A 12,488-nucleotide genomic window follows, 5' to 3' on the forward strand; every position below is an offset into this window, starting at 1 on the left:
AGGTCACATCTCACCCAGAGAATAGTCCCATCAGTTAATAAAGGAGCAGGTGGTACCAAAGGGGAGGGAGATGTCAGGTGAAGCCATGCGAGTGGAATAGGGGACCTGGGACTCTTGCAGTTTTGCTGCCACTGAATAAAGTTGCTGTTATTGTAGATGAGTTTTGTGTGCTTGTGTCCAAAATGCAGGTATTGGTCTGTCTGTCTGGGGCAGAAGAGCTGGTAGCAGTGGCTGGAAAACATCACAGGAGACAGGGAGACATGGGTGGGAAGGAAACTGTATTTACAGTTCGGTTTCAGATAAAATGGCTTTAGCACAAAGTATTTATCAGCTCTATGACCAGTCAATGAAATAAAGAAAATAAAGAAATAAAATAAATCCTGGTGCAGTTTTAATAATGAGAACCTTGAAATAGGTTGACTCTCTCTATGGAGTCTCAGCATTCAGAGAAGCAAAATCTGTCAAATACTAAATTATTTTGACCATCCATTTGAGCAATCAGGGAGTTCATTCCACCTCTAAATAAGCACAGAAATCAAGAGAGAAACAGGAGTTTCAGGAATAACCAACCATATAAGGCTGAAAGCTGAGATTCCCACTTGTGGTCTAGTAAATCTGTTTTCTTCTATCCTGGATTAGTCAGAATCCAAAATTGCTAGATGGTTTACCTTTCTGAAGAGAGTGATTTTTTTTTTTTTAATTTTTTAATATTTTTTTAAATTGTTTCACATGTGTCCCAGAGCTAAGCACAAACCCTCAGTTATACTCTGCTGAAACTCATCTGGATGCCATCTTTGTATTTACCAGTTGACTTCCACTGCAGATGTTTGAGAGTTGTGGATTCTTTCCTGAGATCACATTAAGTCTTCAATTAAGTTTCTGAATTACCAAAGTAATGAGAGCATCAGCAGGCATAAATGAGTAAAAGAATATAAATGAATAACCAAGGAAACTGCATCAGTTTATATGGCTTGAGTTTGTGAGCTGCACTTTATTTTGGACCAACGGCATGCTCCTACATCATGAAGTTACTGTTGTGGTTCTGGCCATTTGATTACAAAATTATTTTGTGATTCAAAAAAGAAAGAAAAAAAAAGCTGCCTTCTAATGCAAATCATATATTTAGTGTTCAGGATTTTCATGTGCTGTGAAGATATCAAGTAATAAACAAACCTTTTCTTCACAGTTTTGGATATACCCTTGAGCGTAATGGATTTTAAAATCTGCTCTAACCTCTTGCTATTGGAACACAGCCTGGCAGGAGGCTGTGCATTGGGCAGTAGTTCAGAGGAGGTGATATTATTGTTTTTAGAGTCATTTTGAAACTAGCTTTTAAAAATACAGGGTTTGAGAAACAGTTCAACACCTACTGATGCTGGGCAATGTGTAAAGTCTTTTTTGCATCTGTGATTCCATGAGTAAAATTATGTTGATACCCTTCCTGGTACTGGCAAAGTTGAAGGGGGGAAAAAACCCAAAAGCAGCCCACAAATGCAAATCTACTGTTGTCTTCCAGGTGGTGTCATCAGGCGAATCTGAGCCAATACCTTGAGAAGCAAACTGTACATACAGGGATCATAGTTGTCGTGTTGTGGTGTATGATAACATTCCCCATGTGAGCTTTAAACCACTGCTACCAACAATTTTGTGAATTCCTTGTCACATTCCTTTATTTCACCTCCTTACTAGATTTTTCTCCCATGTGTGCATGTCTTTTCCATGCTAAAGCTGTTATTCTCCTAATTACTATAAGTTGAATGAGAAACACCCTCCCAGTGTGCTGCTCCAGAGCAGCCTAAATACCAAAAGTACTTGCTGAAAGGGAAATGGTGTGGCTTTGAGAATGAATGCTTGTTAAGAGCATATTTAGTATTGTCCTTTGTGAAATCTGGGATATTTAGGTGTTGTGCAGTCTTTCATTTTTCTGGGTTGTTTGCTGATACTTTACTATTGTCCTGAAACACAAATTTGAAATGACAGAAAGCAGCAACCTACTCTTTTCGCTTCGTTTATTATTCAGAATAAGCATTTTGCTTTATTATAAAATACAGAATAAATAAAAGCAGTTTGTTGTTGTAATCTATTATTATAACCTTCACAGTAATTACTTTAGTTGTAGGATAGCTAACAGCTGGGAGACCTCACACTCCATTTAACATTATGGTGACCCCAAATATTTGATGTTTCACACCTCAGAGTTGATGATGAGATGCCCAGAGCAGGACTTTGAGGCTGAGGAGCTCCAGTAGAATTGCAGCTGTGTGATTGCGTACACCTCTCTGGGGTGGGGAAGTGGCTGTAGCCATGAACAGGTGGATGGAGTTAGGTGATGAGGTAATTGCAAAAGGGCTGCAGCTGGTACCTCCTTGTTCAGAAGGCTTCTCTGGTGGGATATAAAGGGAGCTGGGCTGCCCTGCCTGTGGCTTTGGGTGTGTGTATGCATGTGTTCTCTAGGCTGGGAAGGACATATAGACAGTCTCTCTGCCTGTCTAATAAAGCCATGTTGCTCTGGGGATGATGTAGTAAAAGACCAGCTGAGCAAGAGGTGTGAGTTGCTATGGCTTGTGGCTGTTGATTGTCTGCTAACAGGGAGGGACTCCAGCTCCTGTGGATCACTCCAACCTCTGTCTTGTGACCCCAGTGTTTGCTCCTTGAGCTGATCAATCTTGTTTTTTTGTTTTCTTCGCTGCTACAGTGGGACAGCTTTGGACCCTGGGCTGGAAGATCAGGGCAACTACTGCCCTTTTCTGGCACTCACTGGCTGCTGAGCAGCAGAGGCACAAGTGGAGCTCTAGGCTGGAGGAGAAACATGTGGGGCTGTTGGCTCCTCTCCCTGGCTCACACCTGCCCTGGGAAGGACTCTGCCCTGCTCCATGGCCATGTCCAGTCTTCAGCCCAGGTGAGTGCATCTGTTGGTTCCTGGATTTTAGTGTGATGAGCGTGCTGCGTGTCTCTGTGTTCTCGGGAAGGTTGTCTCGGCTCTCCAGGCCCTGGTGCAAGTGTGCTGTGTGTCTCTGTTACCTCAGGAAGGTTGTCTCAGCTCTCCAGGCCCTGGTGCAAGCGTGTTGTGTGTCTCTGTTACCTCAGGAAGGTTGTCTCGGCTCTCTAGAGCCTGTCCCTGCTTGTGCAGGGTGCCCTTTCTAGCAGGCTGTTGGCCCAGACCTGTGATGCCTCCATCCAGTGTTGCTGTGACCTTCCTGAGAAGGTGCTTGGCCGGGGGTTTTTTTGGTACTGAGTAGGTGGATATTGTGGTGCTTTTTTAGAAAGGACCCTTGAAGTGTTGCAGGAATGTGTTTATTTCAGTGAAATGCAAGATGTTACTGAGGCCCAGGGTTGGGAAATAGGTACTCTGGGATATAAATATTAAAATTTGCAATACCTCTATGAATTCATATTGGTGAAGTGACTAAACTCTCTCCTCCAAAGTCTTTCTCTTTTATGAAAACCTAAGCACGCTATGGAAATACATATTTCCTGAGGAAAGCTGTGTAAATAAGGTGGTCTTTTCTTCTTGTATAGCAATAGTGTCAAATTTATAAGCTCCCATCAGTTAATTCCTTTAACAACTGCTGAGGAAAAATGAAGGTTTGATTTGTGATAGTCACTGATGACTGGCCACCAGGCTTCTGTGGCAGATAGTGTGCTCCAACAATAATAGCTGTGGTTTAGTCACCAAGCTGTGAAACCATGATGCACAGGCAGCAAATTATCCTGGAGAACAGTTAATCTGATTTAATTCTACAGGATAGGCTTGTAAAAGTTGATGTCACTAGGCATGCATCATTCAAGCTATTCAGAATTTATAGCTAATCAGGCATTGTTTGGACTTGTTTCTTTGTTAATTCAGATTTTATCACTCTTAATTTATGGCTGCATTTTGTTTTAAACTTACACCTAGTGCTGTGACCTGCTTTCTAGGAATGCATACAAATATTTGTTCTCACAAGTTAGGGTCCCTACAGCTCAACAAGCAGTCTAAAGATGAGCTGTTATGCAATTATAAATGGTGGCCAATATTTAATTTCAGGAGTTGTGTTATGTTTTATTTCTGTTGCTTATATCCTACCAGCCTGATCCTGACTTTGATGGTTCATTGTAGTCCAATGAAATTACTCTTCATTTACGCTGGGAAGAGTGAGAACAGAGTCAAACCCTGTGCATTGAATATTCTCACTTACATAATATCTAGGGGGAAAATTCAGTATTCTCTTTGCGAGTGCAGTGACCTGGCCCCTCTGCTGCTTTGCTGTGGCTTCTGTAGCACAGGCTTGAGGCTGACCCTGCTGGGTGTTGCTTCACCAACCCTGCTGGACTCCCTGGCAGTGCTGAGACTGAGCTCAGCTTTTTACAGTCACACAGTATTGGGTGTGAGCGAAGTGCTTTATACTCCACCTTGAAAGCAGCTGAGTTTTCTTCAGTTACGTTCCTTTGGGCAATCATTGCAGCTTTTATACTATGCAGTGCTAGCTAGGGAGGAGACATGGGAATAGGAAGGGTTGGGGATGTTCCAGAGCTTATCCAAACCAGACTGGAGCCTCTGCAATTGGAAACAACCAACCACGGCTAGAAACAACCATGGCCTATGTTGGGGATGCTCTGCTGCTCTGCACATTCCCCTCCACTGGTGAAGAGGGAAGAAAAATTGTTCTTGGACCAGTTACCTTGTGAGGAGCTCACAGGAGGTCAAACCAGTGTTCAGTGCTGTGTCCCAGGCTGCTTTACTGAAAATTAGCTCTCACAAGGCCTTAAAAGATCCTCTCTGCCTGCCTGTGAGGCATTTTGATGACTGTAGTTAAATGAGCTAAGTGTTGCTGCTGTACTGATGGGAGATCAAGGGTGAACAAGTCTCCCCTGAGCTCCAGGACCCCCAGGTAGACAAAACCAAAGCATGTTTCTGGTCCTGCAGACCCACCCAATCGTTTCAGTACCCATATCAAGTGCTCTCTCAGCCCTCTCTGGCTGCAAGGTACATTCCTTATTAGTAATCCAAATTGAGTGGTGTCCTGAACAAACCTGGTTTTATCCTGTGCCTTGTTATTTTCAGTAACTGATCATTTTTTTGGTGTGCTTCTTGTTTTATGAAACATGTTTAAGATTATCAAGTCCAATGGTTAACCCAGCACTGCCGAGTCCACCACTAAACTATGTCCCTCAGCACCACATCTACATGTCTTTTAAAACCCTCCAGGCATGATGGTTCCACTACTGCCCTGAGCAGCCTGTTCCACTGCTTGACAACCTTTTTGATGAAGAAATTGCTCCTAATATCTAATCTGAATCTTCTGTGGCACAACTTGAGACTATTTCCTCGTCTGTCACCTTCTCATCTGGGAGAAGAGACCAACCTCTACCTCACTATGACCTCATTTCAGGGAATTGTAGACAGTGAAAAGGTCTCTCCTCAGCCTCCTTTTCTCCAGGCTGAATTGTCCCAGTTCCCTCAGCTGCTCCTCAGTTTTGTGTTAAATAGAACTGTAAACTGTGAAGTGCCTGCTTTGTGATGGATCTTTCTCTCACATATTTTCAAAGGTTTGGAAAATTAAATGAATACTTCCATATTCATTGTAGCTACCTTAAGGCATCCCAGCTGATTTTGAGCTGCACTGGGAATGTTTGTTCTTTGCTGTAACAAATTGACAGGAAGACAAGAAGGGCAAATTTATATTCCCTGGCCATGCAGTCAGTCATTGTGTTGCCCAAGCCCCATCCCAGAGGTCAGAGGAATGCACACCTCTCAAGTGTGTTAAGGAAGTCTCTGAGCTTCTCATCATAACCTTAGATTTGAGCAAACCTGTGAAAACCAACAATTCTAGTGAAATGTTCAACTGAAAATCACATTCTTTTCAGTGTATGATTTGCGAAGGATATTCCAACATATAGCTAGGGAAGTGAGAGGGAGCATGCATCTGACCTCCTGACCTCCCAGCTGCATTCCAGCAATTGCAGACTTCAATGATTTCTTTTATACCAACCTGTGTTTGGTTAATTTTAAAAATAATTATTCTGAGTTTTTGTAGAAATGAGAGTCAGAGACGCAGCATGTAAAAAACAGCCCAGCAAACCAGCATTGCTACTAAAAGAACCTTATTTAAGAACCCCATTTTCACCAGGATACAAGCATTATTTATGACTGCCTCTCCTTATTCCTACTAGTGTGGTTAAACATGTTCCTGTGAACTACAATTTTGCTGCTGTCTAAGAGTAGTATCCCATGAAACAGAGTTGCAGTCTATTCCTACATACAGTTGTTGATTGTCAAATACTTTAAGGCTAAGAGACTCAGATGAATTATTCTGGAATACAAGAGGGTTTTTTTAATGCTGTAATGAGGCATCAGATCAACTGACAAACAGTTCCCTTGGCTTGGAGTGGTGTGCCATCACCTAATTCCTGCCAGGGCTCTCAGAGTCCCATTGTACTGGGATCAGTCCATACAGAGGTTGCACCCATATTTTTGCTTTCAATTTTTTCTTTTATCACTTGACAAATGAAGTTCCTAGCAGAGCATCACAAATTGCTGCCCCAAGGCAAGTGAAGGGCAATGCACAGTGGTGTAGTGGTGATAGGGCTATGTGGAGAGTGCCAAAGTAGAAACCTCTTAAAATGGCTTTGTTTTTGGAAGAAGACTGATATTATGTCCTAATGCCACACTAGACCCACAAATGAAAAATAAATTCAGAACATTGAATGTAAATCTACATAGACAGGGAAATAATTCAAGTACTATTAGTGGATGTCTGGAAATGGATACATTCGTTTTGAAATTTGATGAAATGGCAGGACTTCTAACAAGGAGCTTAAACATAGGAAAGTTAGGTTATATTCTGAGTTTCACTTTTACCTGTGTCTTGATGCTTATACCTTTGTGCCTCTCATTGATGTATTTAAAGGAGGTCAGACCTGTGTCTTCCATGTCAACCTTTTCATTCCTTTCTGAATTACAGAATGAAACTTACTGTTCCCATCTGTCATCTCTCTTTCTCCTAAAAATGCCCATGGATGGAGGCCTCTGCCAATCTGATCCGCAAGATGAAGTGTGTGCTTTTCCAATTACCAGGCTGTTCACAAGTTATTTTTTTGTTGGGAAATAAACCAAGAAAAACAACAACGACTCTCTTCATCTTCAATATTGTCATATGCTTGACATGTTACTTCATACAGGTCCTAGTAAAATGAGACTGTACAAATTGTATGGGGACAAAAATTAGCATTACATAGTCGATAAATCATGCAAGGAATTTGGTATCTGTGTACTCAATCTAAATTTGTTAACACTGGCAAGATAAAGGTCATTTTGACTCTATGCCTACTCTCAAAACTGGGACGTTGTTCAGAAATTTGAGGTTTCTTCATCCAGCTGTGTACATGTGCCTTGTTATCTAATACTTTAATTGCTAACAAAACAGTGGGTAGTAGGGAATATACAGTTCTGTGTCAATATTTAAGCAGGACTTATGGGTTGCATTTATTCACCTTGAAGAGAGAGAATTTTTGCCTCACTTGAATAACTGGGCAAAGAAAAAGCAGGGTTTCAACTTGCTCCTGTGGTCTGTATTTGCTACAGGCAAATAGAAAAATATGTAAGTGATTCTTGAAACTTGTATCATTCAGGTATTTTTTTTTTTTGAGATTTCAGGAACTGTTTAGACCTCACAAGGGTCTGGGACCTTTCTCCTTCCTCTTTCCAGTGGCTGAAGCAAGTGAAACTCTCTGGCTTGTTTCTGCTGAATATTTGCCTCAATTATTAAAATTCTTCTGCAAAAAAGATTAGCAATAGCAGTTGTCTCCTTTCCTTCTCATCACTCCTTGAAAAGCTGAGCATGGGGATGGGGACTTCTGTAGGCATATGTGCTAGGGGAGCTGAGAAGAGAAAGCAAACCTGCTCAGGCTTAGGTACAGAAATCACTACTGCAGTTTATCTCCACCTCAGTATGTTCCCAAAAGATGTTGTTGCTTAAAGTCTAAATGTTGCTGTTTTCTATGCCCAAAAGTCTGATCCTTATTGAGGAAGGATTTAAAAGAAGAGATGTCATCCTAGTCCCACAAAACCTGAAGACATTTGCAGTTCTCCAGGTGGAAGAAGCAGCACTGTGGAGCTGTGAAACCTGCCAAGTGCAGAGGCTCAATTTGGATAATTTTGCCTGGAATCTTTTCAGGTGCCTTAAAGGATCTGTTTGTTTTTAATACCTTGTGTTCACCACCCTGTGAAAACATTAACAAACTAAGTCTTGAGGAAGCTGTGTGCTTTCTAGCAGGTCAACCCCTAGTTTGTACTGGTGCATGTTGTTATTCCTCCCCAGGTGCAGGACCCTGCACTTGTTGTTATTGAACCTCATTAGGTTCCTCTTTGCCCAGCTCTCCAGTCTGTCCAAATCTCACTGAATGACCACATGGCCTTCCTATGAATCAGCCAATCCTCCCAGTTTGGTATCATCTGCAAAATTCCTTAGAATTAGGAGTATGGGAGATCATCTAAAAGGATGGTCTTGTGAAGATTTCTAGATGTGAAAGAACCAAGTTATGTCATGAGAAACTCAAAAGCCAACCAAATCTAACTGTTGCATTTTACAGAGGTGTATTTTCTTTGGGATTTCCTGTTAAAAATGATGGATTCGACATCCTTTGTCATGTCAGTGATTTTGACTTTGTAGGAGAACTGGTGTGTGGTGGCAACAATGGTTCTTCTTAGATTGCCTATGATAAATGTTTGGACACAAACCGGTTTTTGTGGAGTTGGGAAAAAGTGGTTTGCTTCTAATCCTGATATTTTCCTTCCTGTATTCTCTGAGATATCTTGCTTCACAAAGTCAGTTTTTGTCTCAGTCTAGCAGAGCTTTGAACACAGGTTATAAGAAATGTTGTTTCTTCTAATGCAGTTAAATCCATGCCATTTTAGGTTTCCTATGCCATTAATTTTAAATGTGCATTTTTGGGTCTTTTCCCCATTTTGAGTACTGGCAGGCTGCAAAGAGCTGTCTGTGTGTTACACTGTGCCAGTTGTTCTCAATCATTCTTACGACAATATTATCCCTGTAATATGGCCAAAGCAGAGTCTGTGTGGATTATCTGACACTTAATTACCTGAATTGCAAGATATAAAATGTACTTTGAGCATTCATAAGGTACCTAACCAAATATTTGACTGCTTTTGTGTTCTGCCTCACTTTGTCTTCCTTTGTGGTTTGCATTTGTGAATTGCTATTAAAACTAAAAATCAAAAAACCAACCCAAACCAGTAGATTTGTTTCTATGCTGGTTTGGGTGAAGGTAGCACATGAAACAAATAAAAGGGGTCAGTTTGGGGGGTAGCTTTGCTTCTCCTCCTTTCCCATGTTGTGGTGGAACCCAGGGCAGCACAGTTGTTCTGGAGTGTATGACCATGGGGTTTTCAAATTTTGTGCCTGCTAATAGATGCAATTTTTTTAAAAGCCATGACCAATGAGTGGCTATCATGACTTCTGTATAATTTCTTAAACCTGGTTCATGTAAAGAGATGTTCAGTCTCATACCTCCTGGTCTGTGGAGGTGTGTGGATCTAGGTTGACAAATGACTTCTGATTTCCCAGAGTAGGGTAACTCAGGTGTGGATCCAGAGACCTTGAAACTCTGGAGGTCTTACTTGCTAGATAAGTGCTTCAGATGATGTATTTTTTTAGTAAATCTAGAAATTCCAATTTCTGTCTTTGCTTGATTTGTTGCTTTCACTAAGTAAATGCTACATCCTTGGCAGTGCTGGTATTTTCACCTTGACAAACCAGTAGATAGTTACAGGTAGCAATTCTAACACTGCCCAAACTTTTATATTGGGGAAAAAAAATAATGCAGTAAAAGACTATTGTGTGTTAGGGCTGGTGTCTTTGCTCCTTGCCAAGTAGCCCCATAGAGCCATAATACTCTTAATTTCTCTTTTGTTTCAGCAAGCAAGTATTCAGCTGATGGCAAGTTATTCTATAGAATCATAGAATGTTTCAGGTTGGAAGGGACCTCTAAAAGTCATCCAGTCCAACCCCCCTGCAATAAGCAGGGACATCTCACACTAGAACGGATTGCTCAGAGCCACGTCAAGCCTGACCTTGAATGTCTCCAGGGATGGGGCCTCCACCACCTCTCTAGGCAATCTGTTCCAGTGATCCACCACCCTCATATTGAAGACCTTTTTCCTAATGTCCAACCTAAATCTACTTTTCTCTAGCTTGAAACTATTACCCCTTGTCCTATTGTTACATGCCCTTGTGAACTGCTCTTCCCAAGCCTTCTTAGAGGCCCCTTTCATGTATTGCAAGGTCACTGTAAGGTCCCCTGGGAGCTTTCTCTTCTCCAGCCTGAATAACCCCAGCTCCATCAGCCTGTCTTCATAAGAGAGATGCTTCAGCCTTCTGATCACTTTTGTGGTCCTCCTCTGGACATGCTCCAACAGGTCCACATCCTTCTTGTGTAAGCCCATAGATAACTTTGCAGTAAAGTAAGGTTCTGAGAACTTCATGATACTTTATTCTTCCTTTTTTTAAAAAAAAAAACCAAAACACCCAACAAACCAAAACACCCAAAACCCATACCTGAATGTAGTCTTCACAGGTGCATAGTTCTCTTCTAATCTATTCCTCTTCATTATTGCTCTTAATCCCTGCTGTGTGTTACAAGCTGTTCTCAGGTAGTACGGTCCAGATAATGGAATTAGAAACAAATGGTTTAACTTGCAGAGTCTATCACTTAAAGCAAAAATCCTGCCAAACTTTGTGTTGCTTTGAGACTTTAATCAGCCACACTTTGCATTTAATTGCTATTTTGGCAGGCTGGGGAGAGGAAATGGAGTTTTTTAACAATTTCATATCAACATGAACTGAAAAGAATTTGATGAGACAAAGAAAAGGTCTTTCACTAACTTGGATGCTCTGCTTGCCAAGTGTCAGAAGTTTTTTGGAAACATTGGAGGTGATAGAGTTCTGTTTTTTTGGTTGTTTTTGCTTGTTTTGTTTTTTTGAGAAAAGCTTGTTAGACAACTTATTGATGGAAGACTCTATGCAACATGGGTCAGTGCATGATGTGTTTGTATTTTAAGCATATCCTGCCTAACACATCTCTCCTACCTCTTGTTTCACTCCAAAGGATCAGCTTTTTGAAAGCCTTTGTGGAGCTCTGATATGAAAAGTGACAAACCTGGCACCCCATTTACCTAGGCAATTTTCATTCTGTTTTACCTGGCTATCTGTCTCCTAGCTTGCATTTCCTACAGCAGACGTGCATGACAGTATCACTGACTCTCACCTCACTGCTTAACATCACAGCTGTGGCCAAAGGCATCATTATCAATAAGCTCTGTCCTCTCCCAGTTCACCCAGTAAACAGTAAAGATGCAGTTGTTAAGCCAGAAAGTGGCTGTTTGTCATTAATATCCACTTTACTTTAAACTTATTTAAGCGTTGGAAAACTCAGAAGCTGCTATTCCAGTTGCTTATAATGTACTCTTTGTTTTCTGTTTGGCTTATCTTTAAGCACAAAACAATCTTGAGGAAACACACCCACTCCCTAATGTTTTCCTTGGGAGCCAGCAGTGTGTGCTGCAGCCTGTGTAGGCAGTTGCAAGTAAAAGTGAAGTGTGTTAAGAAAGGTGTGAGGGACGGCAGTGGAGGGGGGGAGGAAATCATAGTCAACTTTACAGGTTGCAGTTCCAGGCTAAAACCAGAGTTAGGACACTTTGTGATTCGAAATTGTGCAGCTCAAGTAGCAAATGCAAAAGCATTCAGCTCGCCTTGCTTGATGGATGGCTTTTTAGGGCTGGTACACCTTGTGGTATGAGTACACTCAGTCTTTTGAAAAGTTCAGCAGCTAAACTGAAACTAACCATTGTTCAAATACTTTTGTAATGAGAGAATCTTGTTTACTTTAACAGTTTCCTTTCCTAGCAGGCACCCTGGTTTTTCCCAGCCTGCAGTGATTCTTCTGTCTTTATAGTGTTTCCAAAAGTGACATGATCCTGGACTCCCTGGATAATTAATTCTGACTTTTTTTCCCCATTTTTTTAATCAAATACTAAATCTTCCTTAACTCCTAGATTTTATTTTTGCAAATGCTAATCTATCAATAGAGTAAATGTACCTTTATACATGGTTGGCTTGGAAGGCTACCTAAGATAGTCCAGATCTAGAGTGTGTATGTATATGTGTATATATATGGGGGAGAGGTGAGAGCAAAATACGATGTTTAAGGGTTTTGATCTTGCAGGTGTGAGAGACACAGCACTGTGCATGTTGGTAGCCACTCCTGAACATCTCACTGCTCTTCTAAGCCCTGTAGGATTAGCCATGCCTGCAGTCTCAACATCTACTTCTTTTTGGCATATTACTTTTCATTTTCTGCTGCATTCTGAACAGAGTTCCAAGGTATCACAGAAAACATGGTAAAAAATGATTGAATTAAAAATAAAACCATGCATATGTTTTGTGCTGTTACTGCTGCTTTTAAAAATAAAAATACTAAGACCAAATTGT

Source organism: Apus apus, chromosome 4, assembly GCF_020740795.1.
Source record: "Apus apus isolate bApuApu2 chromosome 4, bApuApu2.pri.cur, whole genome shotgun sequence".
NCBI lineage: Eukaryota > Metazoa > Chordata > Aves > Apodiformes > Apodidae > Apus > Apus apus.